This window comes from Fukomys damarensis, unplaced genomic scaffold, assembly GCF_012274545.1.
Source record: "Fukomys damarensis isolate Sample0158 unplaced genomic scaffold, DMR_v1.0_HiC HiC_scaffold_39, whole genome shotgun sequence".
Taxonomy (NCBI): domain Eukaryota; kingdom Metazoa; phylum Chordata; class Mammalia; order Rodentia; family Bathyergidae; genus Fukomys; species Fukomys damarensis.
Window position 1 is genome coordinate 13,166,489 of NW_022900951.1, and position 23,987 is coordinate 13,190,475.

Here is a 23,987-nt window from a genome sequence, read left to right on the forward strand (position 1 = left end):
GGAGTGCTGTGGTTTGAATTTTGGTGTTCTCAGATTTATATGTTGAAACCTAATGTCCAAGTAGTGGTACTAAGCAGTGGGGCCGTTATAAGTTCATCAGGTCATGAGGCTGGAGCCCTCATGGGAGGCCATGTGAGGATACAGCAAGTACATGCCATCTACAAAGGAGAGAGAGAGAGAGAGAGAGAGAGAGAGAGAGAGAGAGAGAGAGAGAGAGAGAGAGAGAGAGAGAGAGAGGGCTCAGCAAACACTGGATCTGATCTTAGACTTGGCACCTTGATCTTAGACTTCTTAGTCTCCAGAACTATAAGAAATAAGGTTCTATCATGTACAAATTACCCAGTGGAAGTATTTTATTGTAGTAGCCCAAATAGACTAAGATTTGGGGTACTTTAAAAAAATAGGTTGGGGTACATTTTGGGTATACAGTACAGTTAGTTACATTCATCGTTGGGATCTTGTACCTTTACATGACAGGTCTTGGTTCTCATTTTTTCCCTATACCCCTGCCCTCCCTTCACCCCCTCCTCCCTTCCCTATTTACAAATACTTTATTTCCATTTTTCATTTTCTCATATTTTTTCTTTTCTCTTATTTCCTTTCCCCTACCCTTCCTACTTTCGCTACACCTTTAGCCCCTTTCTTCCTATTTCACATTGTCAATTATACCATTAGGATCTTATTTACTATTATAGTTTTTCACACCTAATTTAAATGTTTTTGAGAAAGGGTCTCACTATACAGTTCAGGCTGGCCTTTAACTCCCAGTGATCCTCTTATCTCAGCTTCCCAAGAGTGCTGAGGTTACATGTGTGGCCATCCAGCTAGACTATGCCTTCTTTTCCCTCAAAAAATCTCACTCTACCTAACATAGCTCTAAAGCCCTTCCAACTTCTTTATGTTTTTATTGCTGATTTGATGTCCTTGAATGCCAGCCATTGTGTAAGGTGAATGGAAGTTGCAAGTACTTGGTGGTTTCCATGTAGACTTCTTGCAGGAGTTCTTTATCTGTTCAGCTGTTGTCAGGGAAACATGTAGTTTAATTTGTGGGGTCCGCCAAAATGAGTGGCTCTTGGAAGGGGCTTTGGTTAAAACTTTTAAAGATTTGAATAACCAAAATTACAGTACAGATTTTCAAGATTTCTTTAAAGTTATATTAGGTTTTTTTTTTGGACAGTTTAGAGATGTCTATTCACATGTAGCAAATATTGTATTTGAGCTTTGAGAGAAGAAAATTGAGGCTTAAAAACAGAGAAGCCAAGGGTGGGGGATTTAGCTTAGCGGTTTGGTGGCCTGCCTCGCAAGTGCAAGGACCTGAGTTCAATCCCCGGTACCACACACACACACACACACACACACACACACACACACACACAACCACCCCCCCAAAAAAAAACCAGAGAAGCCAAAACCAGAGAACTGATGTCCATACCATGTAACTCTGGTCCATGTTCTTTAGCATGACCTACAGTAAGGTATTCAAGTACCCTGACCTGTGGGAAACTTTACAGGGTGCTAAGTTTGCGGGTTCAGCACTGTTTATTTATTGTTTCTAGTTAACTGTTGTTGAATCAGTGGCTAAAATTGGTGGTGGTTAATGAAAATGGTGGTGAGAGGACAGAGCAATTCTAGTAAATGAACATTCCATAGATTGTTTCTATTAGGACATATTCTCCATTGTTCTTCATCAAGGAGCCAGCATGGTCCATTGCAGAAGGCTTGTAGTACTTTGCTCCTCTTCCCATCAAGAGTGGAGCATATTTCCCCACCCTTAGGGTCTTGACTGGCCTTGTGACTCAGTTTGGCCATAGAATACAGTAGAAGGAACCTTGTGCAGAGCTTTGAGGCTAGGCATGAAGAAGCATTTCAGTTTCTTGCTTGCTCCTTTGGGAATTTTGCCAGAAGGTGAAAAAGCCCTGACTGGGCTGGTGGAGGAGAGACCATGTGGGGGAAAATACAGGCATCCAGCCAAGCCAATAGCCAGCTGTTGAAGCAGACATGAGCCCACTGAAAGCAGTGGAACTTGGCCCTTGGCAGTATAGTTGCCCAACTGAACTCAGTTCAAATTGTTAAGTGCCTACATTTTGGACTAAAGAAATGTCACTTTAAGGCACTTAAGTTTTGGGGTGGTTATGCAGCATCAGATAATTGATATACTTGATATTGGAAAATCTATAATGTTTAAGAATCACCTTTGACCTGCCCTTTGTTCTGTTAGTAACAGGATTCTTAGGAACACAGTTCTGTTAGTAATAGGAGTAACAGTTCTGTTAGTAGCAGAAATTTTGGATGGCTAATTTAAGCAGAAAAGGAGTGGATTGGCAGGATTTTCAGTAGCTCCATCTTTCTCCCAGAAAGCTGAGGAAGAGGCTTGAGAAATGCTTGAGTAGGGAGCAGTGCTTCCAGAATTACAGCCAGATCACAGAACAGAAGTGGTCCAGGGAGGGTGCTGGTCCTGTAGTGACTGAACTTGGATACTTCCACCTGCACCACCAGGATTGCCTACACTGGACTCAGGTGTGTGGCTGCCTCTGGAACTAGGTTTTGCTCCTGTTACCAGAAAACAGACATTTTTTCCTGCTGCTTTGCCTTGCTTGTTACTGAGTCAGATGCAGATGTGGGTGATGTGTGGTCAAGCTTAGATCCTGTGTCTATGTCCTGAATGGGAAGAAATCAGAAAAGTGAGTATCTGGCATTTTTAGCTTATTTAGCTGAAATCAGGGAGAAAACAAATTTTTTTGAAGAACAGCAATGTTGACTATTTTTTTTTTCTTTCATTCTGGTACCGGGGATCAAACTCAGGACCTTGTGCTTGCCAGACAGGCGATGTGCCACTGAGCTAAATCCCCAGCTCCAGCAGGTGGAAAATTTTATAAACAGTGAAGTGTGAGACTTAATACTTGGAGTTCTGATAATGGGTTGCCAAAAGAAAAATGGCAAATGCTTTTTAGTTTCTGTTATATACTCTGGTTAATTCAGTTGTTTATCTGTCATACAGTTATAAAGAAAGCTTTGTGGTTTTTTCCTCCAGTTCTTTTGAGAGAAAATACTCAATTAGAGACTGTACCCCTTCTACCTAATCCCCCCTCACAGATGAGTACTGATGGCCATTTGGAAAACCAGGAAACAGAGCCTGACTAGCATGTATTTGTGCCCGTCAAGGTACAGACACTGTGCCTTTCAGTTAGTGGGCCCAAAGAGTCTCTATTCATTGCCACAGTGTGACACCTCAGAGAACAGAGGCTCTTAGTGAGCCTAAGAGGTTGGCTAATTGCACAGTGAATTTGGTTTATGTGAGATTTACAATGTAAATTGTTGGCTAGCAAGATCATTAATTTAGGTAGTTTCTATTTTTTCAAAAGTTCTCTAACTTTTCTGAACCCTGAAGTTCCTATTTGCCAAAGCATCCTTGTAGGATTAGTTTGTTTTATTTTATTTTTACCCCATTAAGTTTATTAGTACATTTAAAGCAAACAATACAGCTACATTTGTCATTGGGATCTTGTACCTTTACATGATAGATCTCGGTTCTTATTTTTTCCCCATACCCCTGCCCTCCATTCACCCAGGATTAGTTTAGATATTAGAAATAATACCTGAGAAGAAAAATTCAGTGCCTGTGGGTGTGTAATAGGTGTTCAATAAATATTGATCATCATATACACACTCCAATCAGATTATAGCCCCCTTTAAGTTTTTGTTTGTTTGTTTTGAGGCAGGGTTTTGCTATATAAGTTCAGCCTGGCCTTGAACTCACTTTGTAGCCTAGGCTGGCCTCAAATTTATGGCAATCCTACTGCCTCAATCTCCCGAGTGCTATGATTACAGATGTGTACCACCATGCCCCCATGCCCCCCCCACATTTTGTGGTAATGGGGGTTGAACCCAGGGCCTTTGCACTGAGCTACATCCTCAGCCCTTTTCATTTTTAAATTTTGAGACAGGGTCCCTAAAGATGCTAAGTTGCCCAGGTTGGCTCGAATTTGCAGTCCGCCTGCCTCAGTCTCCCAGAGTGCTCAGATTACAGGCCAGAGACACAATGCCTAGTGATTGTAAATGCTTTGGGGAATGGGGATTACTCTTTCTGTGTGAAACATCTCTTGTAAAATCTCTAGGCGTGGCTTATGAGAATGAACTGTACTTGGATGGAGCATCTTGGAAGCAATCAGGACCTGGATCTAAGATTACCTATTGTAGCAGAGCTGTACATTTAGACCAATAAGTGGATCATATTGGGTCAGGCCACAGAAAGTCTCTCCAAACAGATGAAATAGTGTCTACAGGTGATTCAGGGTAGGAGCAGAAGACCTGCCAGGGTCCTAAGGATTTCCTTCCTGGCAAGCACAGCTCAGTGGCATAGGATCTGAGAGCAGGTCAAGTTTAAGGATTTGGTCATGAAGGAGTGTCAGGAGGTAGTTGGGGGTGAGGTGCAGGATAAAGACAGATGAAAACAAGGTCCAACTTTACAATGATGGGGTAGAGAGAGGGGAGAAGTGAATAGTTGGCACACAGAAAATGGATATGGTCAAGGAAACAGGTTCATCTGGTCAGTGTAATGTGGCCATTTAGGTCACAGTAGAACCAATAGCATGGAGGTCTTAGGGCTTGATTCTGGTTAGTTGGGCCAGAGCCACTTAAATCCATCTGGATTTGCTGTCTCAGTGCGGAGGGTGGAGTGCTCAGGTTGTCAGGAGACCTTGTTATGAGGAGAACATTCATGACTAGGAGGAAGGTCCTTCTCTAGCTTTAGTGCCCTGGAGAAGCCAGCTTTGAATGGGGCCAGGCTTCTGAAGGAAAAGGCTGCCAGAATATCAGGGAGATGAGAAGTATGTTTGCTTTTTTGACAATTGGATAGGGTCTTCACTGGGAACCTGAAAAAGAAACCAAATGAATGAAGTCAGATTGCCTGTCCCACCAAAAATTGGGTGTTTCTGGTATGAGTTTAGTTCTATGCTAGAGGGTTCCAATCTATCCAGATTTGGGGTCAAGAGTGAGAACGCCAGTGATTGAATGTCTTAACTTCTAATCATTCCTTCATTCAGTTAGTGTGTTGAAGATCTGTGTGCAATATTGATGGTCCACTTACTTAAAGTGTCCTGGTTTACTCTATTCTTCTTAAGAGTCACTGGTTTCTTCAAAAAAGAAATGTGAATGTGTGTGCACACACATGTGTGTATAAAAATTTTATATAAAGTATAAAATGGATCGAAATCAACAAACTCATAAGAATCCCAGAAACCTGAACCTATTATATATTACTCTTGAAAAGCACTAAAAATGTCAATAAACTAACTGAAAAGCTAATCCTTTGGCTAGTGAGATAAGTCCGAGTGGCCCGAACCAGTAAAAGCTTTGTCTAATTCTGACAGTGGGTTTGTGTTCACCTGAGATTTTTCTGCCTCCAGCTGTACAAAAATTCTGTGATATGCAGATCCTCGGAACCTGGGCTAGGGATTGAACTTGGATCCTTGCACTTGTGAGGCAGGCAGCAGAACCACTGAGCTAAATCCCCAGCCCTGTTATTGGGTGATTTCTTGAAGGCAGCCATTCTTTCTGGAGTGAGGTGGAATCTCAGTGTTGTTTTCAATTGCATCTCTTGAATGACCAGTGATGTTGAACATGTTTTCATGTATTTACTTGCCATTTCTACTTCTTCATCTGAGAAGTGTCTATTCATTTCAGATGCCCATTTTTGGATTGGGTCTTTAAATTTTTGGTGCCTTTTTTTTTTTAGTTCTTTATATATTCTGGATAGTAGTCCTTTGAGGAACATCTGGTAAAAATTATTTTGTGGGTTGTCTTTACTCTGTTGGTTTCTTTTGCTGTGCAAAAGCTTTTTAGTAAGATGAGATCCCAGTTGTTCTTTGTGTATTTCCTTTGCAATTGGGAATTCCTTGTCATAGAATGTTTGTATCCCCAAAAGCCTTGTTGCTATCTAGTCTGGCATTTTATTCCAGTAGATGAGACTGGAGACCAAGAAAGATCAAATGCCTTTCTCTTAGTCACCCAGCTAGTCAGTGCTACCTGTGACAAAAGTCAATAGTTTATTTATTTTAAGAGTAGGAAAAGTTTATTGGTAGAAAGATAGTTTTTGCCTAAGAGAGATAGAAGGGTGACCAGAAAGTGAGTTGCCCGTTAGTTTTTTTTCTTTTTATTGAGTTTGTTACATTCTAGGTATACAGTACAGTTACATTCATTACTGGGATCTTGTACCTTTACATCACAGGTCTTGGTTCTCATTTTTACCCCTTACCCCTGCCCGCTCTTCACCCCCTTCTCCCCTCCCCATTTACAAACACTTTAATTCCATTTTTACATTTTCTCATATTTTTTATCTTTTCCCTTATTACCTTTCCCCCGTACCCTTCCCACTTTCCCTACACCTTTAGCCCCTTTCTTCCTATTTCACATTGTTAATTATCTCCTTAGGATCTTATGTACTATTATAGTTTTTCACACCAGAAAAATTATTTGGTATTTACACATGTGTGACTCATTTATTTCACTTAGGAGTATATCCTTAACATGTATCTATTTTCCTATGAATGACTCTAATTTCTCATTCTTAATGGCTGAGTAGTATTCCATTTTATAGAAAAACCACATCTTCTTTATCCAATTTCTAACTGATGGGCAAATGGGCTGTTTCCATGTTTTAGCTATTACAAACTGTGCCGCTATAAACATAGGTGCACATATGTCACTGTGATATGATTCTTTTAATTCTTTTGGAAAGAAACCCAGCAGAGCTATGGCTGGGGCAAATGGAACCTCTAGTCCAAGCTCTTTGAGGTATCTCCATATTGATTTCCATAGTGGTTGCACCAGTCGGCACTCCTACCAACAATGGAGAAAGGTTCCTTTCTCCCCCACAACCCCGCCAACATTTGTAATTGTGTGATTTCTCGATAGTAGCCATTCTTTGTGGGGTGAGGTAGAATCTCAGTGTTTTCATCTGTATCTCTCGAATGACCAGTGATGTGGAACATTTTTTCATATATTTGCTTGCTGCTTTTACTTCTTTGTCTGAGAAATGTCTGTTCATTTCAGATGTCCATTTTTGAATTGGGTGTTTATATTTGCGGGGGCTGATTGTTTTGAGTTCTTTATATATTCTAGATAGTACTTTTTGTCTGAGGAGCAGCTGGTAAAATTTTTTTCCCACATTGTAGATTGTCTCCTAGTTCTGTTGATGATTTCTCTTGCAGTGCAGAAGCTTTTTAATAAGATGAGATCCCAGTTGTTGATTCTTTCTTCTAGTTCCAGTGCTACTGAGGATTTGTTCATAAAGTCTTTTCCTATGCCAGTGTCTTCCAGAGTTCTGCCTAACTTATCTTCCAGCAAGTTTAGTGTTTCTGTTTTAATGTTTAGATCTTTAATCCACTTGGATTTTAATTTAGTGCATGGTGAGAGATAAGGGTCTAGTTTTAGTCTTTGGCAGGTTGAAATCCAGTTTTTCTAACACCATTTATTAAAGAGGCTATCTTTCCTCCAATGGGGATGGTCAGCTCCTCCTTTGTCAAAGATGAGGTAGCTGAGTACAACTGGATTTGTTTTTGTGTCTTCCAGTCTGTTCCACTGATCCTCAGGTCTGTTTCTTTGCCAGTACCATGCTGTTTTTAATCACAGTGGCTTTGTAGTATAGTTTCAGATTGGGAATTGTTATACCCGCTGCCATGTGTCTGTTGCCTAGTATGGCTTTTGCTATTCTAGGTCTCTAGTTCTGTGAAATGTAGTGTTGGAATTTTAATTGGCATTGCATTGAATCTGTATAGCAGTTTTGGAAGTATGGCCATTTTCACTATGTTGATTCTTCCTACCCAGGAGCAGGGGATATCTTTCCATTTTCTTATATCCTCTTCTATCTCTTTTTTCAGAGTGCTGTAGTTTTCAGTGTAGAGGTCTTTTGCTTCTATTGTTAGGTTGATTCCTAGATACTTCATTTTTTGGATGCTATTGTGAAGGGAATTGTTTCCCTAATTTCTCTCTCAGTGAGTCTGTTATTTATGTATAAGAAGGCTATTGATTTTTGGGTGTTGACCTTGTATCCTGCTACTCTGCTAAAAGTGTCAATTAAGTCTAGAAGTCTTTTGGTGGAGTTTTTTGGGTCTTCAATGTAGAGTATCATATCATCAGCAAATAATGACGGCTTAACTTCTTCCTTTCCTATCTTTATTGCTTTAATTTCTTTCTCTTGTCTAATTGCTGTGGCTAATGTTCCCGGGACTATATCGAAGGGGAGTGGTGATAGTGGGCATCCTTGTCTTGTTCCTGATTTTGACATGAAGGTTTTGAGTTTTTGGCCATTTGATATGATGTTGGCTGTTGGTTTTTCATAGATAGCCTTTATTAAGTTGAGATATAGACCATCTATTCCAATTTTTTGCAGGGTTTTTTTTATCATGAATGGGTGTTGAAATTTGTCAAATGCTTTTTCTGCAACTATCGAGAGGATCATATGGTTTTGTCCTTGAATTTATTAATATAGTGTATTACATTTATTCACTTACATATGTTGAACCATTCCTGCATCTCTGGAATAAATCTGACTTGGTCAGGATGGATGATCTTCTTGATGATCCTCTGTATTCTGTTTGCTAGTATCTTATGAAGGATTTTTGCATCTATATTTATTAAGGAGATTGGCCTGTAGTTCTCTTTTTTAGTTGCATCTTTCCCTGGTTTGGGAATCAAAGTGATACTTGCTTCTGGGAATGAATTTCGGAGTATAGCTTCCCTTTCAATTTTCATTGAAAAGTTTGAAGAGTAATGGCAGTTGTTCTTCTCTAAATGTCTTGTAAAATTCAGCAGTGAATCCATCAGGGTCTGGGCTTTTCTTTGTTGGTAAGTTTTTAATTACATTTTCAATTGCACTGATTGTAATTGGGGTGTTTAAAATGTTTTTGTCTTCTTTGTTCAACTTTGGTAATTCATAAGTATCTAGAAATCTATCCATTTCTTCTGTGTTTTCCATTTTATTGGAGTACAGGTTCTCAAAGTAGGTATGAATGATCATCTGGCTTTCTGTTGGATCTGTTGTGACTTCGCCTTTTTCATTCCTGATTGCATGGATCTGAGCCTTTTCTTTCCTTTTTTTCATAAGGTTTGCTAAGGGTTTGTCAATATTATTTATTCTTTCAAAAAACCAACTGTTCGATTCATTTATTTTTTGTATTGTTTTCTTAGTTTCCATTGCATTGCTTTCTGCTCTAATCTTTATAATTTCCTCTCTTGTTTGATCTTTGGGTTTTTCTTGTTCTAGTTTTTCTAGGAGTCTACGATTCATCGTTAGTTGTTTATTTGAGCTTGCTGTTTTCCTAGTGTGGGCATTCAATGCTATGAATTTTCCATGTAGAACTGCTTTCATTGTGTCCCGTAGATTCATGTATATGGGATTTTGATTTTCGTTTAGTTGTAAAAACTGTCTGATTTCCTCTTTAATTTCCTCTGTGATCCATTGATTGTTCAGGAGAGTGTTGTTCAATTTCCATGTGTTTGTGAAGTTCCTACAGTTTCGTATGCTATTGATCTCCAGCTTGATTGCACTGTGATCTGATAATATGCAGGGAATAACTTCGATTCTTTTGCATTTATTCAAACATGTTCTGTTAGCTAGTATGTGATCTATCTTGGAGAATGACCCATGTGCAGCTGAAAAGAATGTATATTCTGATTTTGTGGGTTGGAACACTCTGTAGACATCTAATAAGTCCATGCATTCAAAAGCTTGGTTCAGTTCTAGTATTTCATTGTTGAGTTTTTGCCTAGATGATCTGTCTATTTGTGATAGTGGGGTATTTAGATTACACCCTACAGTTGTATTAGTGCTTATTTGGTTTTTCATGTTACTTAATATTTGTTTTATATAGTTGGGGGCATTTATATTTGGTGCATATATGTTTATGATTGTCATCTCTTCCTCTTGAATTGTTCCCTTTACGAGGATGTAGTGGCCTTTGTCTCTTTTGATCAGTTTTGATTTGAAATTTACTTTGTCTGCGAATAAGATTGCTACCCCTGCTTTTTTCTGGGCTCCTGACGCATGGAGAATTGTTTTCCACCCTTTCACTTTCAGTCTATGGGCTTTTTGCACTAGGTGTGTTTCTTGTATACAACATATTGTTGGATTTTGCTTCTTAATCCATTCTGCCAGTGTATTTCTCTTGATTGGTGAATTGAGGCCATTGACATTTATGGTTATAACTGATATGTACTGACTTCTCATTGCCATGTTATTGTCCTTTTGTTGACTTTTTAATTTTTTGCCCTCTCCTTTTAGTTTCTTGCCTTTACTATTTGATTTTCTCTGTTGGGCCTCATGGTTTTGTGATCTTCATTGTTTTTTTCTAGGATATTGTTTGGAATTCCTTATAGTGCTGGTTTGGTATTCATGAAGATTCGCAGGTCATTCTTTGTCATGGAAGTATCTTATTTCCCCATCCATTTGGAAAGAGAGTTTTGCAGGATATATCAGTCTAGATTGGAGGGTGTTTTCTTTTAGGACTTGAAATACCTCACTCCAGGCTCTCCTTGACATGTATGTTTGTGTTGAAAAGTCTGCTGTGATTCTGATGGGCTTTCCTTTGCATGTGATTTGTTTCTTTTCTCTTACTGCTTGTAGTAGTTTGTTCTTCTCTTGTGTTTCTGGGATCTTGATGATTATGTATCTAGGTGTAGATTTTTTTTGATCGTGGCTAGTTGGAGTCCTATATGTCTCACTTATCTGTTTTTTGTTTGTTTGTTTGTTTGTTTTTGGTACCGGGGATTGAACTCGGGTCCTTGCGCTTGCAAGGCAGGCCACCGAACCGCTGAGCTAAATCCCCGGCCCATGCCTCACTTATCTGTATGTCTAATTGTTCCCTTCTGTTTGGAAAGTTTTCTGTCATTAATTCTGTGAACAGCTATTTTAAGTCATTTGCACTTTCTCCTATTTCATGGATTCCTATCAGTCTTATGTTATTCTTCTTTGCATCATCTAGAAGTCGTTGGATCGATTTCTCATGATCCCTTTCTGTTTTTAAGAGACCTGTGTTTTCATGGTCACTGTCTGCTATCCTATTTTCTATACCTGAGATTCTGTCTTTGCAATCTTTTATTCTGTTTCATACACTTTCAATAGAGTTTTTAATCTCCTGGATATCTGTTTGAATCTGTTTAATGGATTCCATTTCTTTCCTATGTTGGGCGTTCATTGTTTCTGTTTCTTTCTTATGCTGGGCCTTCATGGCTTCTATCATGGTCCTGAGCTCATCTATTTTTTTTGTCAGTTTCTGTTCTAGAGTCTCGAATCATGACTTTCATTTTGCTCAACATCTCTATGGTTATCTGGGAAATTATTTCTGTTTTGAATTTTTCTAGAGCCTGATTGATCTATTTTGTTACTTCCTGTGCCATGAGTTCTGAGTGTCCTGGTGGTTCACTATCACACTTTTTGTCCTCCTTTGCTCTACTGTTTGCCATTGGTGAACTGGAAGTCTGTCTTTGTGTCTTGCTTAAGTGTTTTTTCATTTTTATTTTTGCTGTTGCATTGTCCTTGATTCAATCTGTGGGTTATTAAGTCTTCCTGATATCATTGCGTTTTAGCTTTTGATTCTCTATTGACTCATAGACATTCTAATTTTCACAATATCAGAGAAAACAACTCATCAAATCAATCCCTATCCTTTATCCCAATTGATACAATCAGCAATACAATAGGATCAATCGCTATTTGCAAATTGACCACTTGTGGTAGTCATCAATCTATCACCTTTAAACCATGTGAATTAAATTAAAATCAAGAAGTAGCCCAAAATATGTTTGCAGTGAACAAACTCCTCAACATAGCATATTTACCATTTAGGATGGGGCATAGACAGAGTTAGGACGAGAAGAGTAAATAAGTAAAAGAACTGGAGAAGGTTTCATATGAAGCCAGAGGACACAGAATGACCACACATTCTTTAGGAAACTGTTAAACTCAAAAGGGTTAGAGAGAGTGCAAGTATAAGGACAAGAATATATCCCCTTAACAGCAATGGGGGCTCACTTTCCCTTGAAACTACTGACCCTTGAGTGAGGCACAGTGGTAGAAAAAAAAGAATATTAAGAAAAAAGAAAAAATGATAAAAGAAGAAATCTGAGTCAGGGCAGGAGCAGGAAGAGAAAGGGAGATGAGCGGCAATATGGTGGAGCAAGAGACTGAGTTAGTGAAAGAGGACAGAAAAAAGAATTTACAGAGTGGAATGAGGAAAAGAAAGAAAAGGACAAAAAACGACTTCAAATGGCCTCTTTCCGACTATATCTCTGCTGTCATAATACACATCGTGTGCAGCCATGTGCAGAACCAAATCCTCCCATCTCAGCTAGCTGATGGCAGATCCCCGCAACGCAGACTGACCCAAATTGAGCTCCCCGACCTCCTGCAGGGTTGAACTCCAGACAGTTCTACTGTATTCCCCCACACTTTATTTAAAGATCTTCAATTTTGAGAGCTCAGAAAATTACCCTTTTAACCAGCTATGCCTCTGCAGAGTGGGTCCAAGAACTAGCACAATCAGGAGATTAAAGAGCAGGGGTGGGGGGATGCTCAGTGGTGCCCTCCTGGCGCTGGAGCAGCAATGGCGGCGCCTGCAAGGGAGGGTGTGGCTACCCGGACCCTCGGACTGGGCCCAGGCAGGCTGGAGGGAGATCTGATGTCTGAGCCACTTTCCCGAATGTCCTTTGTTTTTTTTTTTAAAAATAAAGTAAGCTACTGCCTTGTTCTGAGTTGGCAACTTAGAGGAAAGATCCCCATCTTTATGAATTAAATTTGGGCTGCGTGAGTGGGGACCTTTGAAGTCTTGTGCAGTTGGGCTTTAGTTGGAAGTTGCCCTTAAAGCTGATGGAATGGGAATGGTTCTAGGGTATGTCTGTAACATTTCTTGCTGACATGTTAAGTTGTGACTTCTCTTTATAGTTAACTTCCAAGCCTCCCTCCCTCTCATTTTTTTCTTTCTTTGATTGAGCCCAGAACCTTTGCCCTGAACTACATCCCCAGACCTTTTAATTTTTAAAATATTTTATTTGTGAGCTAAGCTTCTCAGGCTCACTTCAAACTTGTGACTTACCTTAATGCTGGGATTATAGGCATGAACCACCATCCCTGGCTTCTAATTTATTTTTAATAGATAATGACATTCATATGATTGTAAACTCATGCTCTACCGACTGAGCTAGCTGGGCTCATATGATTTAAAACTCAAAAGGTACCAAATGACATATGGTAGTTTTTTTCCTTCCCATATGCCCTAGCTACCCAGTTTTCTTCCCTAGAGGCAGCCAGAAGCCAATTTTGTTAGCTTTACTTCTAGAGATAGCATATGAACACATCAATAAATGTATCTGTGTTCAGCCCCCCTTTGAAAGAAACAATACCTAGTCTACCAGCTGCTGTGCACCTTGCTTTTTTCTTTTTCAGTGTTTAATATAATCTTTCTAAATCTGTAAATAAAGAGCTTCGTTAGTCCTTCTTAGTTGGTGGTATTTATGGTAAGCAACTGAGTCTGCTGTAGATGGTTAAACCAAAAAAGTATGAGAGTTTTAGGTAACTCTTGGAATCTTTTAGAGAGCTGGAGGAATAGGCTGGCATCTAACTTGCCAGAAACAAGGCTCTAAGCTACACATACTACTTGTATTGAGTGGAAGATACCTGTGCTGCTATTTCCACTGAGCTGTAGACTCCAGGCATTTGAGTTGACTCCAACTGCTTGTGTCTCTATTCCTGTATCAGGAATGGACCCTTGCAGGCACACCTGCAAAAGTAAATGGTTGGAGTAGAGCCTCTTTACTTACATTTGTCACTTTAAAGCAAAGTCTTATATGGGAATGTCTGATTAGAGGAGCCCAGTTGATATGTTTTCATCTTAGCTGTAAGGGATCCGGGAATTTTGATTCTCAACTTTTAAGTTGGGAAGTGGGACTTGTAATGTGCCAATTTTGTCCAAATAGGGGTTTCAGAATATGATGGGCAGTCACATATAAGACAGATGTACAGTAGAGCTTCCTAGAATTCAACCGTGATTGGTAAATATCTTAGAGGTGAACCTCTAGGTGTTTTATAACCCATGTCATAGGTCATTTTGCTTATGTAACATGGAGTCTAAATCTTTAGAGGTAGAGTGCTAGATCAAAAGTTAGTTTGTAATTCATAAGGTTATTATCCAATGGTCTTTGGGTGTTAGACTAATATGTGTTTCTACTAGCAATGTACATGTGCCTGATTTTCTTGTCCAGAGTCTTTTCCCTGTTTAGATTCCATCTGAACTAGGGTGGCAGGCTGGGCCTTCCTCACTACGGGGATGTTTTGAGTCTTGTGCCAAGAATGCTGTCAAACTAGACATAGGCCATATAACCTGTCAATATAGCCTGTATGTAGCATCTGGGCTGGATTTGGTTTATAAGGTCTTGTAGCACTAAATTAAATGGCATATGGGAAATCTAAAAGATAATATTGCTTCCAAAATTGATTTGCAGTTTGAGAGTAACATATATTGGGACATCTTGGATCATTTTATGTTCCCAAATGCATAGACATTTTCAAAGAATGGTTCTGAAGATTTATATAACACTCTTTTTCTCTAAAAATAAAAAAACCCAAATCTTACTTTTACTGTGTGAATCATTCCATAGGTTTTGCTTCTATTTTAAGTATGGCCTCCCTCTGTTCCAATTAGTTGCTCTGGAAGTTTATGGCAATATATGAAGCCTCTGTTTGAATGCTAATGAAAAATTTTAAACTGTAATAAATGAGTGAAAAATGGGAGCTGAGGAAGAGGAGAGATACATGTGTTTCTTCTAACTAAACTATTTACTCTTCAAGTTTGCATGTACCTAAGTTAGCTGATGAGTTCAAGAAAATATCCTTTCTGCATGGTTACTGAGGTTCTCTAAAAGTATAGAAAGTACAGTTCAGGGAAGCAGCATGCTGTTGTGTAGGGTCTGGTACCCTTACTTGTAAAGAGACGGATGATAAACATTTTAGGCTTTATGAGCCGAGAAGCAAAATCAAGGCTATTACATAGATATTTCCATAACAAGAGAGAAAACAAAATTCTACAAAGTTTTTATTGACGAAATTCAAAATATAATGATAATTGAGGTTTGTTTTTTGTGTTTTTGGTAATTCACACTTACTTGTAAGAAGAATGGAATTTTTTTGTGACAGGGTCTTGCTAGGTAGTCCAGGCTGACCTTGAACTCACTGTGATCATCCTGCCTCTGCCTTCTATGAGCTTGGATTATAGAGTGTGCCACCATATCCAGCAGAAGAATGGAATTCTTATTCTGGGGGTAACATTTTTGCGTAATGGGATTCAAAGCTGGTGTTCGCTATTGTCAAATTAATGGTCGAATTAATGAGTATCTATAAAGACCATTTTCAGCTCATAGGCCATATAAAGCCAGGTAGTAGGCAGGATTTGATACATGGGTGATAGTTTTCAAACTGCTGATGTTATAAAGAGACTATGAACTTTGGGTCCAGGCACATGAAGATTTGAGTACTGGTTCTGAATTTGTGACTTTGAATATATCACTTAACTTTTTGACCGGGGGATGCCTTTGTGCATAAACTGGGGGTAATGACACCAAAAAGGGGAATAAATATCCCTCCTCATCCTTGTGATTTTTGCGTTAGAATTCTAGATGTGTGGTTGCTGATATAATTTCGGTAGACCTACTTAGAACTGGTGTTTAACAGACTTTAAAGCTGACTTTTCAGAGGATAGAATGCTTATATATTCTTAAAGTATGATTTAAAAATTTATCTTTGCAGAAATCTGATAATGAATACAAGGGTGGAGTATTCTGACATTATATGCCCCTCCCGATATGTACCTCTCACTGTGTCACAGAACACCCACATGGTGTTCTTGCCAGAAATGTTTGACCTGAATATAATCATAAGAAAACAGACAAATCCCAAATTTGGGACATTCTTCGGACAACTGGCCTAGACTCTTGACAGGGTTCAGTGTTAATAAGGACCAATGACAAGGAGAGATTGTGAGACTAAGGGAATGATGGATAATAAAGTACTTGGGGTGGTATGCCATGAAGTATGCCTACTAGAACCTACTTTTCAGATGGCTTCGCAGAATAAGAGGGAATGAGGCTGTGTGTGTGTGTGTGTGTGTGTGTGTGTGTGTGTGTGTGTGTGTAGCATAGGTTGGCTGTTTCATGCTGTTCATTTCCTAGCATATCATTGAACACAGTGCTTTTGGTGGGCCAGTGCCTGATGCATTTTTAAACTATTACTTACTTTAAGGTATTTAACAGGATTCTCTGAAAATGCATCTAAGACCTGCATGTTGCTCTCTTTTCAGCATGCTTTGGCATAAGCTGGGCAATAGGCTATAAGGGCTCATGTTTTCTTGAGTGGCTTACACAAGTCTCTATAGACTGAGAGTCTCTCTTAAATGTTAGAAAGTATAAATGAACAGGAAAGGAAAAGCCAGCATGTAGCCATCCTCCTTGCTCTAGTTATTGCCTGAGAGGCCATGTGCCTGTTGGGGGATGGCACGTTGTGGGGAATGCTGAGTTCAATAAGGCACATTTCTGGACTGCTTAGTGGCCAGGACACCACAGAGGTATTCTCCTGAGTGATGAGGCCTAAGTCCAGGATGAAGGATGCTGGCAGCTTTGACCCCCACCAGCATGCTCCTAGCTGAGTGGGGAGGGCACAGAGAAGTTAACATTCTCTTACATTCTTGCAGGAAATCTTATGCTTTTATGGTGTGAGATGACTAAAGCCAATTTAGCAGCCACTTATAAAAGTAATTACAAGATGAGAGAAATATTCTGCTGATGCAGGCTGTGAAAACTAATGAGTGCAGCAAACATTCAGTGAACAACTGAGTATGTAGCAAGCATCATAAAGAATGAATCTAGGAAATACAAATGATAAAAAGATACCCTGGCCTTGGGTCGGGACTTAGAGCACGGGGGAAGGAGATATGGGGTACAGTGGAGATAGCTACTGAAATAACTGATTTTGCTGTATTACAAGGCTTGCTTGCATCGTGACAATGCAGAAAACATGCCACATGTGGAACTGCCTAAGGTTTCAGAGGTGAAGTTGAGCTTGGGGTGACTTGAAGGAGCGTGGCAGGTAAAGAAACTGAGGACATTTGGTTTCCATGCAGAGGACTGAATGGGTCTGGGTACTGGGAGATTACTGGCATCTGTTATGGCTTGAACCTTAATTAGCTGCAGAGTAGGAGTCTAATTTCCTTAGGAAGGGAAGAAGGAACTCTGGAAGTCCTTTGGCGTTGAAAAGTGACTCGGTGACTTGGTTTTAATAAGAAACCATGGATGGAATGCATAGGCTGGTTTGTGAAGATACATGGTCTGGGACAGAACCGGAAGCAATTGAGGTGACAGCAAAGAATCTGCAGCAGGGATAGAATAAAAATAGGGTGCTCTTGGGGAAATTTTTCCATCCTCTCCTACTAAGAGCTTTTACAGTTTTAGAAACTTTTAAAGGAAGCCTTTAAAAATACTTGGGAGAGAGAAGCTTACTCAAACATTTGAACAGTTCTGAACATTTATTACATTTCAGATAGAAAATAATCATTTCAGGCAAATGAACATGTGTGGATTGGTTACTCAGTACAGTCAGTTAATCAATCTTACAGAATTAGGGAGGAGGGAAGCTATTTAGTGGCCTTCAATCTCTGTCTAGAACTTTATCCAGGTTCCTAAGTAGTTGATGAATTTTTCTGATTTGTATCCACTATCCCCAAGGTTTAGTGTACATCTGTAATCTGTAAGGCTCAATTTGGCCATTCCCTTTTCCCATCTTCTGCCTTATACCTGAGAAAACACACTGTTAGTGTTTAAGTTCTTATTCTGTATTAGAAAGCTGCATACCATGCAATCTAAGGTGGATCCAGCTCAGAGTAATACGTTTGGAGTTTAAAGTAAAGAAGAGTGGAATCTTCATGTTTTCTTTACTTTGAGAAAAGCTCGGTGACTTGGGCTGATGTAGAATGTATATAAAATACTTATCTGTTAATTGAGTATCTGGGATAAATCACCACCTTTTTTCTTTAGATGTCATTAAAATATTTCTACCTACCACTTAGAGCTTTTCTTTTCTTTTTTTTTTTTTTTGGTACTGGGGATTGAATTTGGGACCTTGCGCTTGCAAGGGAGGCCACTGAACTGCTGAGCTAAATCCCCAGCCCACTTAGAGGTTTTCAATGGAGAATTTAAACTTAAAACACTTTGAACCTTGAAGAACAAAAAGTCCTATACAATTAACCTGTCTTTTGGATGAAGAAGTCCTAGGCTGATGAGGCTCCATGTATAAGTTCCAAAGGCTTATAATTATTTTTTCTTCCTTGAGGCCTGAATATTTCAGAAAGTTCTTGGCCCATCTCTTGCAGGATTGCTATATGAAGAGCAAGAAAGCAACTAACCTGTGGGCTGACTTCACTTTTAGGTGTATATTCTACTTTGGCTACAGTACAATGATTCTAATAGTGTATGGGACCAAAGGATAAGTAAGGTGATTTACTAAGGTCAGATTAGCATGTGGAGTCTTTAGTACTATAAGTTTTACCAGCAATTTAAATTACCTGTAGTCAGTTTACCTATAGTATACAGATATCCATTTCAGTGTGGTAGCTGTTTTCAGGTAGTTCCTTTAGAAATGGCTCACCAGTCAGAAGTGTTCCAGGGCCTTCTTGCCTCAAACAGAGAACTGGAGGAGATAAACCAAAAACAATGACAAATGTTTATTTGAAAAGTAAGGAGTGGCTGGGGGGTGGTGGTATACACCTGTTATCCCAGCACTTGGGAGGCTGAGGCAGGAGGATCTCCATGAGTTCGAGGCCAACCTGAACCATATAACAAGACCCTGTCTCAGCCGCCCCCCTGAAAAAGACAGAGAAAAGTGAGGGGTGAATGGGTGTGGGAGAAACCAGCTTTGTAGAGCAAATTAGGGCAGAACAAGAGAAAAAGAAGATAAAAGCAAAAATGAAAGTACAATCTGCACCTTGGAAAAGCAGCATGGGCTATCATAGAAGTTATGATAGCAGGTTTCCTGTGATGTCCAGACTTCTGAGTTCCCCAGATGTTTTATCTTTTTTTTCAGCTTTAATTGAGTTTATTGGTACATTTTAGGGATACAGTACAGTTACATTCATTGTTGGGAACTTGTACCTCTACATGACAAGTCTTGATTTTCATTTTTTCCCCTTACCCCGCCCTCCCTTCACCCCCTCTCCCCAGATGTTTTATATGCAGGGTGCTGTGTTGCCCTGGCATCTTGTGCTTATTTTCCCAGCCAGCTTTGCCACACTTTATCTCCTAAATCACTATGGTAGAGGAATAACTGAAGATTAATTTACTACTAAATTCATGCTTTATGAAATACAGTTGTTAAATTGTTTCTATCCCAAGGATTACAACTTCTTAGGACTTATTCTTAAAGAAAACTATCTTGGGGGCCGGGAATTTAGCTCAGTGGCACTGTGCCTGCCTCGCAAACTCAAGGTCCTGAGTTCAATCCCTGGTACAAAAAAGAAAAAAAAAGAAAAAACTATCTTGGTACTGAAACTACACTGATACTGTTGGCATTTTGTCCAACTTGCAGGATAGTCTATACCTTAAAAGGTGTAATTTATGCACTCATAAGGGATATATTCAAAAACTCGGTTGCATTTTATTTTTGAGTATCAGTTCATTCTGTTGATTGAGACTTTATTGTCTGTGCTTTTATGTGCCCATCTTCTAGGAAGTGTGTGGAAGTTTCCCCAGCCCTTGAAGAGAAGACATTGAGAGGCAGAGATAAATAGATAATTATAATGTATTAAGTGCTGAGATAGATGCTACAGCGTGAATATGGAGAAAGAACCCCCACGAGTCTGTCACCCAACCCCAGCAATTACTAACTGCTGGTGAAGCTCGTTCCACCTTTATGCCTACTTCTTCTCTCCCCTTTTGCAGCATGTTGAAACACATCCAAGACCAAGGGTCATATGATGGACATTTGTACACATTTCATGGAATGCTCTCAGAATCCACTGCTGAAGTACGCTATCCCCAGAAAGTGGGGAAGGAGCTAGAGAATGAAGTAATATCTGAGTTCCCGACTAGGCGAGGAAGGGATGTTTTAGTTCTAGGTGATGGCATAGGAACCAACGATTATTATAATGTCTTGAAGACATTTGTATGTGCAGTACTTCTTTGTTCCTCTGAAATGAGCACTAAAGATGTAATTTCCCTGATTAGGAAGTTATTTTGCTGAGAACTTTGTAAAGCCAATTCACTTTGAATTTCAGTAAATGAGGATAAGCCACAAGTAGTGGTAATGACTAATCGCTTCCCTTTTTACCTCAGTGACTTTCTAGACTTTGTATATTCAAGTCCACCCCCTGAAAAATCACTCTCCTTTGTAAGAAGAGTAACAGTCATCTTTGTCGCCTTTATTTTTTTTTCTTTGAAAGAGAAAGAATAATCAGCTCTGAACATCATGAGTGGGTAGAACTTAATGATTTTTTTTCCTCATTGAGTTTATTGGTACATTTTAGGTGTACAGTATAGTTACATTCATCATTGGGATCTTGTACCTTTACATGACAGGTCTTGGTTCTCATTTTTTCCCCTTATCCATGCCCTCCCTTCACCCACTCCACCCTTCCCTATTAGAACTTAATGATTTAAATGAAAAACTTTCCTGTAAACTGAAGGAAAAAGAAATGAAGCAGTGTGTACACAGGTTCCCAAGGGACGTTTTGGTTAGCTTTACTGTGAAGTGCTTGATGTTTCATCATATACCTTGTTTCATTTTCCTGTTGTGAAATGGGGGTTTCAGCATTGTTTTTTTGTCTGATTCCAGATCACAGAATTGTGTGGTGCAAAGCGGATTGGTTATTTTGGCCTGACACAGTTTTACGTTGCCCTGAGATTAATTGCTGCGGCACAGTCTGGCCTCCCTGTACGGATAGAGAGTATTAAATGTGGTGAGTACTTTACATTTATACATTGCTCACAACCAGTGTCTTGTTTATACGAGTTGTTTTCAATGGATTTAAGGGCTGGTCTTTAAGCTTTTGCGTCACCTCCAACTCCTCTGTAAAATAAAAACGAAACTTTAGCAGGTAGCTTAGTTTGTTTCTTCCTGATATGGAGAAAAAAATTCAGAGAGTGACGAGATTAGTTCCTTTTAGCTGACTTATAGTTAAGATGGATTTTGTTTAGTAGAGTGAAATTGAGGAAGGAATTCTAGAGCCTGTGGCAAAATAATAACATCCAGTTTAATTTTCCACTTGAGGTCCCTACTAGATTAGTTGTGGAGTCACAGGAGATGGAGCGGAACTGTCCCTTTTCTCTCTCCGACATTCCTGCCAGTCATATCAGATATGCTCATCCTTTAATTCCCAATTCTGGAAGCACAATTCCAATGCCTATTACATACTCTAGGGTTACCAACATGTTGGCAGAATGAATTTATATTCTCAGAGTTCTGATAGAACACTTTATCATCTTGCCATCCCTGTCCCCAGCACACTGTATGCTTGTGTGGTTTCTACAACTTGAACAGAGTATGAGGCTCTTAAATATTAGCATTATTTGTACTGCCTCAGTAGGAATTTAAAAAAAAATCTATGTGAATTGGGCATGGTGGCACTGTAATTCCAGCACTTTATGAGGCTGAGGCAGGAGAATCTCAAATACAAGCCCAGACTTACTTGGCAATTTAGGGATTTAGAGAGATTCTGTCTGAAAAATAAAAAAAAGTAAAAAGGGCTGGGGTCATAGCAAAGGGCCTGTGTTCAATCTCCAGTACCCCCCATGCATATACACATACACAAATATATATGAAGCTTGTTATTCAATGCGCTGAGGTCCTCTATGCAGATACCTTTTTCTTTTCCTCATTTGGAGGTAGAAATTACGCAGCTCTTTACTCCAGTCCCGTGAAGACTCTAGTAGTCATCTACACAGGTTCAGAATTTATGGTTAGTCCATAGAGATCCTGTGGAGCAATCCAAATATCCAAGAAGGTTGTCCGAGTTGGCTTTTATTGAGGGCCTGGAGTCGCCATGCATTGCCTCGTTTAACACCCCACCACCCCAGTCAGGTGCAGCGCTTGTTAAGTTTGCATTGTCTAGGAAGAGCTGCAGTAATGCAGGCCACAGAGTCTGAGTGCCGTAAATAGACAGAAGCTCACGTTGCACTTTGCAGTGTGCCGGGGTGACCCTCCAGGGCAGCTGCCCTCCATGTGGTGGCTCTGTGGTCCTGACCGCTTTCCTTTATGGCACCTCCAATACAGCGCCTGTTCCCACAATTGCCAAGACAGGCAAAGTTCCTCACTCTGGCATTTGGGTTCTGTGCCCTGGGTGTGACTCATGTTACTGCTTCTCCTGGTGCATTGGTAAGAGCTTGCCACAGGGTCTGCCTCACTAGAAAGCAGCCTGTGGGAGCACAGTTTGCTCACATGCCTACAAGGAGAGAGGAACTGGTTGTGGCCTAGCACTACAAGTCCCTCCGGGGCGCTGCTGTGGCCCCTCTCTGACTGATGTGGTCACTGAAGTTCAGGGAGGTTGAGTAACTTGCCTAAGGATACAGGGTTAGCAGAGCTTGGAACCAGTCCACATCTTCATTGCTGCGCAGAATGGCTTCGTTTCCTTTCCTCTTAGCAAGGTGCTGACTTTAACCTGTACTCATGGAATATTTTCCAAATGGCAAGAAATTAGACACAAAAGGCATCTCTTAATGGAATTTAATTCTTTTTTTTCCAGCTTTGAGTTTATTGGTACATTTTAGAGATACAGTACAGTTACATTCATTGTTGGGATCTTGTACCTTTACACGATAGGTCTTGGTTCTCATTTTTTCCTCTTGTCCCTGCTCTCCCTTCACCCCCTCCTCCCCTCCCCATCTACAAGCACTTTATTTCCGTCTTTTCTTTATCTCACATTTTTTTTCTTTTCCCTTATTACCCTTCCCCTATCCATCCCACCTTCCCTACACCTTCAGCCCCTTTCTTCCCATTTCACAATGTCAGTAATCTTATTAGGATCTTATGTATTATTGTAGTTTATTCACACCAGAGAAACTATTTGGTATTTACACATGTGTGACTTATTTATTTCAATTAGAAGTATATCTTCAATATGTATCCATTTTCTATGAATGAATCTATTTTCTCGTTCTTTGTGGCTGAGTAATATTCCATTTTATAGAAAAACCACATCTTCTTTATCCAGTTTCCAACTGATGGGAAAATGGGCTGTTTCCATGTTTTAGCTATTACAAACTGTGCCGCTATAAACATGGGTGCACATAGATTACTGTGATTTGATTCTTTTAGTTCTTTTGGAAAGATACCCAGCAGAGGGATGGCTGGGGCAAATGGAACCTCTAGTCCTAGCTCTTTGAGGTATCTCCATATTGATTTCCACAGTGGTTGCACCAGTCTGAATTCCCACCAACAATGGAGAAGGGTTTCTTTCTCCCCACAACCCTGCCAACATTTGTTATTGTGTGATTTCTTGATAGCAGCCATTCTTTGTGGGGTGAGGTAGAATCTCAGTGTTGTTTTCATCTGCATCTCTCGAATGACCAGTGATGTGGAGCACTTTTTCATATATTTACTTGCTGCTTTTACTTCTTTGAGAAATGTCTGTTCATTTCGGATGCCCATTTTTGAATCAGGTCTTTATATTTGGAGGGGCTGATTGTTTTGAGTTCTTTATACATTCTAGATAATAGTCCTTTGTCTGAGGAGCTGGTAAAAATTTTTTCCCCCATTGTAGGTTGTCCCTTAGTTCTGCTGATGGTTTCTTTTGCAGTGCAGAAGCTTTTTAATAAGATGAGATCCCAGTTGTTGATTCTTTCTGCTAGTTCCTGTGCTACTGAGGATTTGTTCATAAAGTCTTTTCCTATGCCAATGTCTTCCAGAGTTCTGCCTAACTTATCTTCCAGCAAGTTTAATGTTTCTGTTTTAATGTTTAGAT

At 39.7% G+C, this 23,987-nt stretch overlaps 1 protein-coding gene across 7 annotated transcripts in view; it reads left to right on the forward strand.

Moving 5' to 3' along the window:
- Reps2 (RALBP1 associated Eps domain containing 2) overlaps nt 1-23,987 on the forward strand; it is a 222,388-nt gene that overhangs the window by 43,784 nt on the left and 154,617 nt on the right. For 4 of the 7 annotated variants that reach the window (XM_033760198.1, XM_033760200.1, XM_033760199.1 and 1 more), the window contains exon 1: nt 20,914-20,987. The gene's annotated coding sequence lies outside the window, so the exon portion shown is untranslated. Of the gene's footprint in view, nt 1-20,863; nt 20,988-23,987 lie in introns of those variants that run through there. The other 3 variants (XM_033760202.1, XM_033760203.1, XM_033760204.1) reach the window with 1 other exon arrangement.